At 40.0% G+C, this 12,162-nt stretch overlaps 1 long non-coding RNA gene across 3 annotated transcripts; it reads right to left on the bottom strand.

Annotated features, from left to right (window-relative positions):
- Window positions 1–206: 206 nt before the first annotated feature.
- On the bottom strand, window positions 207–8,308 carry LOC124681849. 3 transcript variants are annotated; one of them, XR_006996062.1, is made up of 4 exons: window positions 8,188–8,308; window positions 7,818–8,111; window positions 6,987–7,133; window positions 207–393 (listed from the first exon to the last, which is right to left on the bottom strand). It is a non-coding gene; the product is annotated as an uncharacterized LOC124681849 (long non-coding RNA). The 3 variants fall into 3 exon arrangements; XR_006996061.1 differs by having other exon boundaries at window positions 7,088–7,133; XR_006996060.1 differs by lacking the exon at window positions 207–393 and having other exon boundaries at window positions 6,778–7,133.
- Between the last annotated feature and the right edge of the window lie 3,854 nt (window positions 8,309–12,162).

Raw genomic sequence — 12,162 nt, 5'->3', positions numbered from 1 at the left:
GCATGAAATCATTATTTACATTTGTTTTGTACCTATTAAACGTGAGTGGTTCATCGAACTTGAGTTCGGCATCTAGTTCTTGACGCTATGAAAAACTTCATTCTAAATTACATAAATTTTACGAAATAGCATGGATCCATGATCGCTTTATTCGTACATCACACAGATAAAATTTAGACATTTTAGCCACAGTGTGAATCTAAAAGTGAAAAACAAAACTCAATTGGACAGAAAGTTAGCATAGCATGCCTAAAATTGCGCGAAACATATACATAGTAAACCAACAAGGATTGTTAATCTTCTCGACGGTTTTCTGAACATTCCCTGATTGAACTGTCCTTTTATCTACTTCCGAACTGTGATGGTCACCAATCTCTGTTCGCTGCAGCAAACCTGAAGTATTACAAAAGTAGTAGTATAAGTATAGCCGCCCTATCATTTACTTTTGAACACTAATGAGTTCAAACTGGCACGCCTTAATTATCTAGAGAAAAAATTGTCAACTGTTTAAGTAGCTTCTAGAAGCATCACATTTGTACCCTTTCTTCCATATGTATATGTAAAGTGCCAAAACAGATACTCCCTCTGGCACTAAATACTTATTGCAAGTTCAATAAATTTAGATATATTTTACACTAGAGCTAGAGTGAGCATTTGAATTGAATAAGTTTATATTGTTGCTAATCTTGTCACTCGGCCAAGCCAGCGCCCAAAGAGCTGACCGAATTGAGGAGACACAATATGAAAACCTGAGAGCTGTGCAGAAACCCTACCAACCGGCAAAGCATATATCCCTTAACTGGCCACATATATAGATGACTCGGTATGAACAGTGAAAAGCTCATCTAATTAAACCTGAACAAGCTTGGGGTTGGCATGGCATAAAGTGTCCAAAGGTTGTGTTACGAAAAAATCCATGCTACATTACGTGTTATGGTCCCCTAAAAAACGTGTTATGGAAAATACATGCTATTTATGCTTTGGTCTATAACGTGAAAATATCTTGAAATTATCTAAAACTTTCAGAATGGGTATGAACATATATCTATGTACACCTTCTACGAAAATAACTTAAACTTCATATTAGCCTTGTATCTTAAAGGTTTGTCCATACACAAGTCATCACATTTTGAATTTCACGTCTGCTAAAGACTTATGAGGTTAAGGAACGTAACACCAAACTACTTTGCCTTTACCGCATGATTTTTTAATTTCAGTGTTGTCTTCCTCTATTGTTGCCAGCGACGATAGGCTGGGTGGCACACATGAAAATGTTAGCAGCTACGATGAGTGTAGTGCTGTCACAGAGAAGAACTTGTGGTCCATGGATTATTTAGAGGAAAAAACCAGTTGGGGGACTTGGATAGGTGATAGGTAAAGTCTTTGTCTGTAGATGGGGCGATGAGACATACCCCCTCTGGTCTTTATTAATTGACTCACTAGATGATACCCCGCGCGTTGCGGCGGGATTTATTAGCGATGTATATAATAAGAATTCATATCTATAGCTTGGAAGGTTTGATGTAAAGCAACACATTTCATTATTCAAAAGTCAGTAAAAATCCTATTGCATGGCCTGAGTACTTGATGAGTGCATTGTTTACTATCCAAGGTCTTTGTAGATCTTTTTGTCGCCACAAAGGATAGTCCTGGCATGCCTCTTTCCATTTTTGATGTAAACAATTGTGAAGGGCGTATGATCTGATCTAAGTATTCTTGTGATGTCAGCACTTGGAGGTCCCTTTGTTTGCCCTCTTGTAAAGTTAGATGCAGGGGCGGTATAATGTCCACAAGTTTTTGTATTCCCTCGGCATATATCTTGCTAACTTCTATTTGTCGATTAGGTGAAGAAGGAAGTATTCACGCGGTGGGCCTCATTAGTGTGCTCGATATAAAGAAATGTGCATGAATGTAGCAACGTGAAATATAAGCAAACATGTATGGTTGACTGCAATATCTGTTTTTGCCTCTCATTGTTGCTCCATGTATCGCTGATGGGAGAGGCGTGTGTGTTAAAAGTTGTATGTGCATTTTGATATGGACAAATTAACTGGTATTGTTCTTCCTGTTGTAGAGAGATATGTTGTGGTGCCTTAAATTGGGTACGGGTTGTTAAATCAGCTTTAATATGAACGTTTTTGCAAAAAAGAAAATTAAAAGCATAGAATTAGTATATATTAGGCTTTCAGTTTTCCTAACAAACAGCTAGCTGTTTTGCAATTGGCAAACAGACACTTTTTGAGCTTCCGAATCTCGGTGCAATCTGTCTTGTTTGTCTTCTTCATTTCCTTTTCAGTTTTTATTTTCAACTTCATTATCTGTATGAAGCGGCCAAGAGCTTTGTCTCATGAGGAACTGAGGATGCGGACGCATGCCAGAGAAGGACGCGGCCTCGCCGCATCCTACTCGGCCGGCGTTGGAGGGGACGGTTGCTGCGGGGACGGCGTGTCGTGCTCTGCCGGTGGTCCTAGGGCGGTTGATGCAGGGATGCCACGTCTTGCTCGGTCGGCGTCGGGGGCGGCATTGACGCCGCGGTCGCCGCTAGCGGCGATGGGAAAAGTGGCGGCTCGTGTCTCTCCATCCAACAGGGAAGGGGTAAGCGAATCGCGAGCGCGGAAGGAATGTTCGCCGCCGGCGAGATGCGTAATTTTCCTCTGTCTTCTCTGTTTCACTCGCGAGCGCGGAAGGAATGTTCGCCGCTGGCGAGATGGTTAATTTTCCGATGTATTCTTTGTTTCTCGATTCGTCGTCTATTTTGGAGCTGCATCAGGTGAGTAGGAGTGGGGATTCTACGTTTGATTTTGAGTTGCATCAGATGATGTTGAGGATTCATGTGGAGGTAGCGGTCCTTTTATTTTTGTACTGCTCGATTATTTGGGCGCTAGATTGTTGGACATGCTGCTCATTGTTCTGACGATTTTCTGTAGATGGTGATGTGGTTCTGTAAGTGGATGTAGATATCTAGATGTTGATTCGTATGTGGAGGTAGCCAGATCGATGGAGGTAGCTAGTCAGATATGGGGGTTCAGTATTCATGATGATTTTTGTAATGCGATGTTTATTTTTCAGGGTATTGTGTTCACATGCTCAGTTTGTAGGAACTAGTTTAGGTTTCAGAGGTTTTTGTGTGTAGGTTGAGTGTGATAAATTCCAGGTTTTGAAGATGATAAGGTGATGATTTGTTCATGTAGAATCTGGGTTATTCAGTTCTTTGTGTAGTATGTGTCTTCATCTTACTAGATGGATGCTAGTATCAGCATTGTATATACATAGTATAATGGAAATTGTGGTGTTGAACTTGGTATAATACTTTTGCCTCATTTCCTTTCCCTTGTTGTACTTGTGTGTTAGTTAGCTGTCAAGCGACCAGTGCTACTGAACTAAAGCAGACCCCTCCATAATTTCTATTTCAGAACTGAAATGCAAATCACATAGCCTAAATTACCTTGGCTAGGCACCAGTTTCACACGAAGGCAGCATCCTGATGCTATCTAAATCTGGCATTGGACCGCGGTGACTGGAACATGGCGTGAGGTGCAGCTTAGCATCCTCCTCCTCGCCGTCACATAGATTGTGTGTCGCCGCCATGGGCCACAAATTCCAACCCCATTGACATAGTGATCTGGTCATTAAACTCTAAAGTTTCCACTTGAAGTTCTCTTTGGATGGTTCAGAGAGATGTAGCGTCACGGAGGTTGCATGTCTTCAGGCTTACTAGATAGATGCTAGTTTGAACCTTGCATCATTGAATAACCCTGTGATATTCATATGTATGTTGTATTTTTTCTGTCCTTATTTCTCTTATTTCAGCATTTCCTCATTTCCTTTGTTTCTCATTCTCATGGTCTTGTAGCTCTTATTTGTTCAGTCTTAAGTCTCTCTTTCTAGTAGCTTAGTGTGTCAGTTTATCTCAGTTTCAGTCTTATTTGTTGAGTCAGTCTTCTCTCAGTCTTATCATTTCCAGTTTATCAGTTTAGCAAATATTTGTTCAGTCTTATTTGTTCAGTTTATTTCATATTTTCAGTCTTATTTGCTCGATCGTTCTTTTCAGTCTTATCTTTCGTGTTGAGTATGAGTTTTCTCGGTCGTTCTTCAGTTTTCAATCTCTAAGGTTATCTTATTCCCTCTGTCCTCATTCCTCAAATTATTTCAGTTTGATCATTTTCTCTTTTTCAGTATTTCAGTCTTTCGAGGTTATCTTATTCTCTTTGTTTTCATTTATGTAATATGTCTTCATTCTCTCTCCCACTCTTTCTTTTTCTCAGTTTCCAAGTCTTTAGTTTGCAACTTGAGTTTTAGTTATTCTCAGTGTCCTAAGTCTTTATTTCTTTATTGTTATTTTCAGTCTCTGTCTTTTAGAATTATCTTCTTTCAGTCTCTTATTTCTCAGTGTTTCAGTTTAGCAATGATTTTCTGAGCACTATCTTATTTACCCTGCCAGCCTTCTATGAGTGTTAAGATCCTACAATTTTTTTCTTCAGTATGTCGGTATCTTACTTATTGATGAATGAATATTCAAGGCTGATGACTTATATATTTCTTAAGTTATCATTTTCTCCTCTCACTTAGTTTTGTTTCTCACAGAATCTTTGTGCCTCATTTTATTTCTTAATGTATATCATGAGCTGCTTATTTCTTTAATGCTTAAGTTTCTCAGTCCATCTTATTATCTCAAGTTCTCAGTATGTTATTCAATGTTTAAGTTCACAGTTATTTCTTAAGCATCAGTTTTACATTTCCTGAGCTTTTCAACTTCTCATTCCATCTTATTAGCTCAGTTGTTCAATGTTAAAGTCTCTCTTCCAGCCCACTAGTTGTCTCTTCCGCCGTTCTCAGTATCTTGTTTCTTTGAGTTTCTAAAGAAAGAATTAAGAAACATCTTTATTTTAGTTTTTAAGTCTCTATTTTATCGGTTAGCCTTTCGTCCTTCAGTTTGTCTACCTTTAGGTTCTTTGAAAGCATGACTATTAAGTATCTCTGTTTGTTTAGTATCTCAGTATGCTCAGAATTAGTGATTGAGTATGTTCATCACCATTCAACATTTTTTATTTTCCTAGACCGAAGGTGTAGTTCACTATTGTGTAGCTAATTAGGTGAGTGGCTTGCGACCAGGCCTAGGTAGCTCATGAGTAGATACTTAGTTTGGTGATGTGCTTGGGAGGCTCTGTTTTCTTCTCCAGCGTCAAAATTATTGGCACCTTCTATACCAAAATATTTCCCCTTTTATGAAAACATGATAAGATTCGTAGTAGTATGCATGTCCCTTTAGTCAGTCAGAGCTACCTAAAACTCTGTCAATTATTGGCTTGAGTTAGCGGAGCTTGCCAGGAAAAGCTGGGCGGGCCAGCAGGCTTAAAATGACTAAAATGGGCTGCTATTGGGCTAAAATTACCAATATGTAGGCAGGAAATCTCTAAAGTTGGGCGGGCCATAGCCCGGTTTTGTTTCAACTAAGATCCGCCCCTGCTTGAGTATTGTCTAGTGTCAATTAGATTCAATTTAGTAATGCTTTAGCCCCTAAAACTCTGTTCCAAACTTTGAAATTCAGTTGTATATCTCTTATTTTGCAGAGTCTTGGATCATTGTCTAATTGATTTTCCTTATTTTTTACGCGCTTTCTCAGAAGATACCAGTTTGTCATCTTAAGATTTTCTGATAAGACAACAACATGCTACTTAGCGGCAAACCTGAATGAGCAATTTGGTCCATAACGGAAATTGCATGAGCTCCCTAACCTGCAGGCACCACCAAACCTGGTAAGTGTCACTTGATTCAGCAATCATCCGCCACTATATGTTCAATTTCACCTTGAATATGTATTTCTGTGTGTCGGCTCATCGGGGAACTTACACTGTGAGGGCAACAAATTTTGATGACCTTGCTGATTTGTTTTCATCGGTTAAATGCTAGTTACCTTGGTTTCTTCATTTTCTTTGGTGGGCTTTACTATTTGTCTCAGTATAATGGTGTGTGTGTTTTGTTCTTGTATTAGTTCAGTTTTTGCACCTTTTTTGTTGATTGCGAGGAGTAATTTGTATATGTTATGTTTGTAGTTAAAACAAGAGTTCTGAAAAGCAGGTGTAAAGCCAGGTTTGTCTCAACAGTCCTGAAGGCAACTTTTGTTAGTACACATATTTTTTGCTAAAACAGTTCTTAATCTGCCAATAGTTTTGAATTGGGATTTGACAGGACGAATATGATAGGTGTTAAGGGCGTTCAGGAACATACCCGTTTGTTCAGAGATTTCAGAGAATCCGAAGTAGAATCTGTTTGTCTTTCTTCTTATTCTGTGCTTGGAGTCCTAGATCTGATTCTTCATGTTCTTTTTCCTCCTTTTTTGCAGAAAGAAACATCGGCTTCTTTTGCCTGGAAGGATTGGGTGGGTGAACTCATGGATTCTTTGCTTGCTGTTGCTGGACAGGAAGGTTGAGCTGCAGTTACGTGTTCTACAGGGATTTCATGTTAGCTGTTTTTTTGAGCAGTTAGCTTGCACGTTTTGGGGCCTTAATGTGGGCTGAGGCAATGAGCCGTTGGAACTCAATTGAAATGAAATCTGTCTGTCTAGGGGACAGAAAACAGACACCTTTTTTGTGAACTGTATCATTTTCATTGAGGGTCTGAGTGGTACAGCTGTCATATTTTGATTGGGCATAAAAAGTGTCTGTTTTTTAATTGAAAAAACAGCTAGCTGCTGTATAGGCACTCCCTAGGCTTTTTATGCTCATGATGCCCAGGGACACTGCCAAACAAAGTTGTATAAACCTGAGACGAAATGAATGGAAGCCTTCTCTACTGCTCCTTCCTTTCAAGAATAGCACAACAATAAAGATATTGCTACTTAAGTGGAGAGAATGAATTGAAACAAAAGAGATGAATATCATCAATGGCAAGGAAAAGGCATGAAAAAAATAAACAAAAACTAACAATAATAGAGGAAATTGACGATTCAAAGATAATCACAAAGAGTAGTTGCCTTTTGAGACAACCATGATGGCCGCTGGAGCAGTATACATGTCTTGGTCAGCCTCTCCTACTTAGTGCCCTAGAATAACTTTAGTTGTTGTATCAAGGATAGTAGACAACTGACCGTCAAAGGGTGCAGAATCACGCGATGTTCCTAGTGTTTCTTGTACCTTACAACAACAGAAAAAGAGTAAATACAGAAAAATAAAAGCATCCTATATGTTGGTGTTTGAAGAATTGATGTAGATGATTCCTCATTTAATCTTCGACGTACTGACCGTTCTTCTATATCTGTTGTAGTTTGATCAATATGAAGCTCATGGCAATTGAATAAATTGATAAGTATATCGGTAAATATGAGACATGTTGACCCTTACTAACCTCTATTCCTATGGTGGGCGCGACGGCGCGGGTTATTGGAAGAAGAATGGTTTAGTTGAGGGGTAACAACTGGTTGTGACTGACGGAAATAGTCATCCAGGACTGCGTGAGACAGAATTCCTACCAATATGACTCGTGGTATTTTCATAATCTTCAGAGCTATCTATCTTTGGAACTACACACGGGCGTATTGAAAAGAAGCAGGTACTGTTGTTCTGGGTACTTTGATGGAAGATTGAAAGAGAGCAAATCACAATGCATTTAATTAATTCAGGGAAAATTTCACAATACAAATGCATTACAATAAGATCACGATTACTTAAACAGATGATGCATGTGCCCATCCAATGTAAATGAATATTTAAAACCATGATATTAGAGCTTTTCGTACCAATGCATGATTACGAAAATAGATGATGGATGTGCTCATCCAACGTAATAAATTTAAGATTAGGAGATTACAATTTGCGTACCGATGCAATTAGGTGTTCCGCAGCGTCCATAGATGGTACAGGCCTCCTAGCTTTAGCGAGCAAATCCACAATCCAATAAATCCAAAGAAATCTGGGGGATTGAGGTAGATCAGAATCCAATCAAATCAGACGCAGAGGAAAAAACTTCATGTTGATTTGAAGCCGGATCTCTTGAGCGTATGTAGGCTGTACAGGTCTCCTAGCTTCATCCGTCCGTAGCCAGTACAGGGCAGAATCCAATCAAATCGGGCGCCGAGAAAAAAACGTCAATCAGATTTGAAGCCGGATCTCAACCTGGCAGAATTGAAAGACATGTTGAGGGATTGAAAAAAACTAATAAGGAGGATTGAAATGGGGGGCGGCCAGGTACCAGCTTGGAGGCCGCGGGCAGAGGTAGCGCCGCGAGGAGGCCGGCGTGCTCGATGCAGATGGAAGCATGCCCTGGTTTTTAACCCGGAGGAGGCGGCGGATGAGTTCTAGCCTCGTGGGGAGTTTCCAGTTGTTGAATGCTGGGAGTTATATGATGCCTTCATGAGCATTTGTGAGGAGGAGGCCGCACGTCGGACCAGCCCACCAGCCCACGTATGAAGAATGGAGGGACGGAGCGACCCGACGTGAAAATTGTTAATCAGGTGACGTGGCTTGCTGTGAGATCAGTAAAATGGGGCCATCTATTAAGAAAGAGAAGATTAGTATAAAGTTGAACTAAATCCAAGTCAATTAAAAGAGACCGGAGTGAGTACCACATAACGTCTCACGCAGGGGTGAACGGGAACACCAATCAGAAGGTAGCTAAGGGCGTGTTTCGTTGCTCACACCAATTTGGCCCATTCTGGCTCTATTGCCTTGTATGTTCTGCCTGATGCATTCTTAGAGCCACGTTCATGATATTATTATGTTTCCCACAATGTCTTCACTTACATGAAAATACAAACATAAGCCTTATGTCTTTTTTCGCATGCGTGAGCTCCTTTGATGCAAACTTCAACTGTTTTGTTGCATGTATCGCGATGGTTGTTCGCACCTCTTCTCAACATGATGAGCTTACCTTCTTTTTGTTTCCACACCACCACACTTTTAACTAACATGTAGCTACATTGTTTAGGACCGTCAAAATAGATAAATAAAAGAGTCTTGAGGAATGACAAGATGATGCTACAAATAAAATTAATTTTTAAATGTCTGACTATGTGTAATGAATTTAAAGAAATCCATAGTACCCCAAACATTAAAATGAATTGAGAAGTTATAATTGAACAAACTCGGAATTGATTGTCATGGAATCGCATCATCGATATGCCTCCTTTTTTGTGTAGAACTCATCATGAACACAACGAATGTACAAAAAACAAGACGGTAAGAGAGTACTTGATAGAGAGGGATACAAAGAGACACATTGTCACATCCCAAAAATTTGGAATGTGAAAATAAAATAAAGTGAGTGTTTGACTGTTTGTCATATTTGAAATTTCACAAAGAATTAAAACTTTTGTGTTTATTAAAAAGGTATTTCCAAAAATAGAGTTTTAATAAACCTTGCGTTTCAAAATATTTGCCAATAATATTCTATTTTGTTCGGAGGATTTTGAAAATTATAAATATTATTTTGTGAAAACATTAAATCCTAAAAATGGCACTTATAGCCACATAGACATGTATGTCAAAATTTGATTTTATAAAGTTTATATTTTTGCCTCCATTTTGGTCTCTTATTGGAGTATTTTTCATAACGAATCCAACAGTACCTCATTTGCATTCTTCCGATTTTTTTTTGAAACGGCAAAGTGTATATTCAATTTATGTTCAAAAAAAATCAAAGGGCGCCGGCCACTCCGGCCCAGCCCCGGCCACCAGGCCGCTCGATGCGCCCCCGGCCCACTCCCCAGCGCCACCTCGGCCCAACCCCCGCACGCTCGCCCCAGAGCGCAGCGCGCGCACGCGTATGCCACGCCGCACGAAGCCCACGCCTGTGCAATAAACCTGGACACGCCCCAGCACTATAAATAGCCCCAAAGGAAGCTCCCAGGATGCATACACCATAGCTGCGCTCTATCCTCTCCCTCCCAGCTCGCTGCTGCTCTATCTCTCTCAGCAGCGCACGCACACGCAGCAGCACGGCACCATCATCGACGTCCTTCAACATTTCCGCCGCGGTAATCCCATCTTTCTTTCACGTTAAGTCTGAATCTAAAGTGTTAAATCAAAGTACTTAGTCGTGTCCCCAGTTACGGACAATTTGAGCGAACTGATAAGGCACATGTTCGAAAGTCTCCTCATCCCAACTTCTTAAATAAAATTTGATGGGTGAACAGGGAAATGACAATTGGTGTAAGTGACAATCGGCTAGTAGGTCCCGTGCCATGTCTATGGTCTGAGTCTACAGGGGTAGTTCGCCCAAACCAAGTTGATCATGGGTAGGAGGATTCACCGGGGCTTTACCGGTGGTTTCCAGGTTCATTGATTTCTATCAATGGTACCGCTTAATTAGTATGAAATAAAATGATTTGACAAATGATACGAGAAAGCTGGCTTTATGCAAATATGCCGGAGCTCTACCAGCCAAATGTACACTTAAGTGTTAGGTCGCCATTTGAGTCCACTATAGTGTCATCTTGCCAATACAATTCAAATGTATTGACCATTCGTGGCTGTAACTTTTCATGTTGCAGATGTTTTGAAAGATGAGTGAGTTACGATGGTTAGGGTTACGAGTCTATCCTCAACATGCTCGCTTCGTGGCACATGAAGACGAAGGACTCCATGCTCGTCTATGTTTATTCGTTGTGAAACTCGATGATATGCTAGCCTTGTGCTATGCAATTTGTAATCCTTTATGTAAATTCTGGATCATACGATGTAATAAAGACCTTTGTTTCTTGGTATTACATCTTGTACTGTGTGTGCTAGCGATTGATCCAGGGACTAGCACAGATACGCACAGAGATCGGCACCTTAAAAGGTGAGGTCGCTATAGATGGTATCATAGCATTGTGTTGACCGTAGGTTCGTGATCCTAGATTTGGATTAGAAATTGGAAGACCCTAGGATGAAAAATATGTCTAATCCAGTTTTTATTAAGTTGATGTTTGAATTTTGAACCTCTTGTATTCTTACCTACTTCACCTTCAAAAATGTTCATCTTACTTTAGATGGCCTACCTCTTGAAAACCCTAAAAGAAGTCTATGATGTCCTTGTGTGTGAAGTGAGAGATTGATGTGCTTCATATGTTATTCGTCGACTCAGCATGATGCACTTCATGGAAGACCAATGAAGAACTTGAAGAAAGACTCTGATACAAGTTGCACAACACCCAAAGACAGATCGAAGAAGATGAAGATGAAACTTGAAGCAATTTGGTAGAAATAGACCAGAACACCATTAGTTATCTTTCATAGGACCAACGATATAGAAATAACACCTTGATCATACCAATTTGTGGTATGACCATACTAGTTTGGTTGTGTTTGAGCTATGTTGCTTGATGCTTGTTAGATGATTGTTGTTTGATGAATTGCATGATTTGCATGTTTGGGTAGGAACCATCTTTAGAACCTTTCCATCTATTCTCATCTATACCAACCCAGAAAAATGTTTTCTCGGCAATTCTCCATCAAGACAACATTAGTGAAGTCAACATTGATGTTTCCTATCAAGATGAAGAAAGGAAGAGTGTGAGGTACGCAAAACCCTAGGTAAGGATCGATAGAAATGTTTTCAAAACAGTTCAATAATGTGATTGAAACATTGATTCAATTTTCCATGGAAGTTTTTGTCAAATTTGTGAGGTCGACCAAGAGTTGGAATGCGAGATGAAACAAACTGAATACAAGGTAACGACTGGGTACAGGATGGATTGATCACCATTCCTACTACTCTTATTATTCGCTTTCGTAATATTGACTTTACGAATCTAGAGAGACATGCCTACAAAAGAGATGTCGGCGAATAAGCCTGGACCTTAGGGTGGAGAAATATTATACCCTTATAGTATGGCAAGTGCTGCCAAGCGTAGGACTACAACGAGATTGAAGATCCAATCACTAGTTGAAGATTAGAAGAAGATTGTCGAAGACACCAACAAGAAGTAGGATGAGGACAGTTGTGAAGTCCCCTCATCTTGGTCTCCTGATAGATCCAAAGGGTTACCCATTCTGTCAAAAGTAGTTCAACCACCAGCTCATATGAAGCCAAACTATGAGGAAACCTACTCAAGTCACCTTGAAGAGTTTTGTTATTCACTATATGTGAATAAACAACCCTTATTGGAGGTCATAAGCCATAGATATTTCAAGAGATGATCCAATGCCAAGTCACTCCCTAGTTGAGCCGACTATCAACCCAAGA

Source organism: Lolium rigidum, unplaced genomic scaffold (genome assembly GCF_022539505.1).
Source record: "Lolium rigidum isolate FL_2022 unplaced genomic scaffold, APGP_CSIRO_Lrig_0.1 contig_57496_1, whole genome shotgun sequence".
In the NCBI taxonomy this organism is placed as follows: Eukaryota; Viridiplantae; Streptophyta; class Magnoliopsida; order Poales; family Poaceae; genus Lolium; species Lolium rigidum.
Note: the sequence above shows the minus strand (reverse complement) of the source record. Positions and strands in the feature narration are given on the sequence as shown.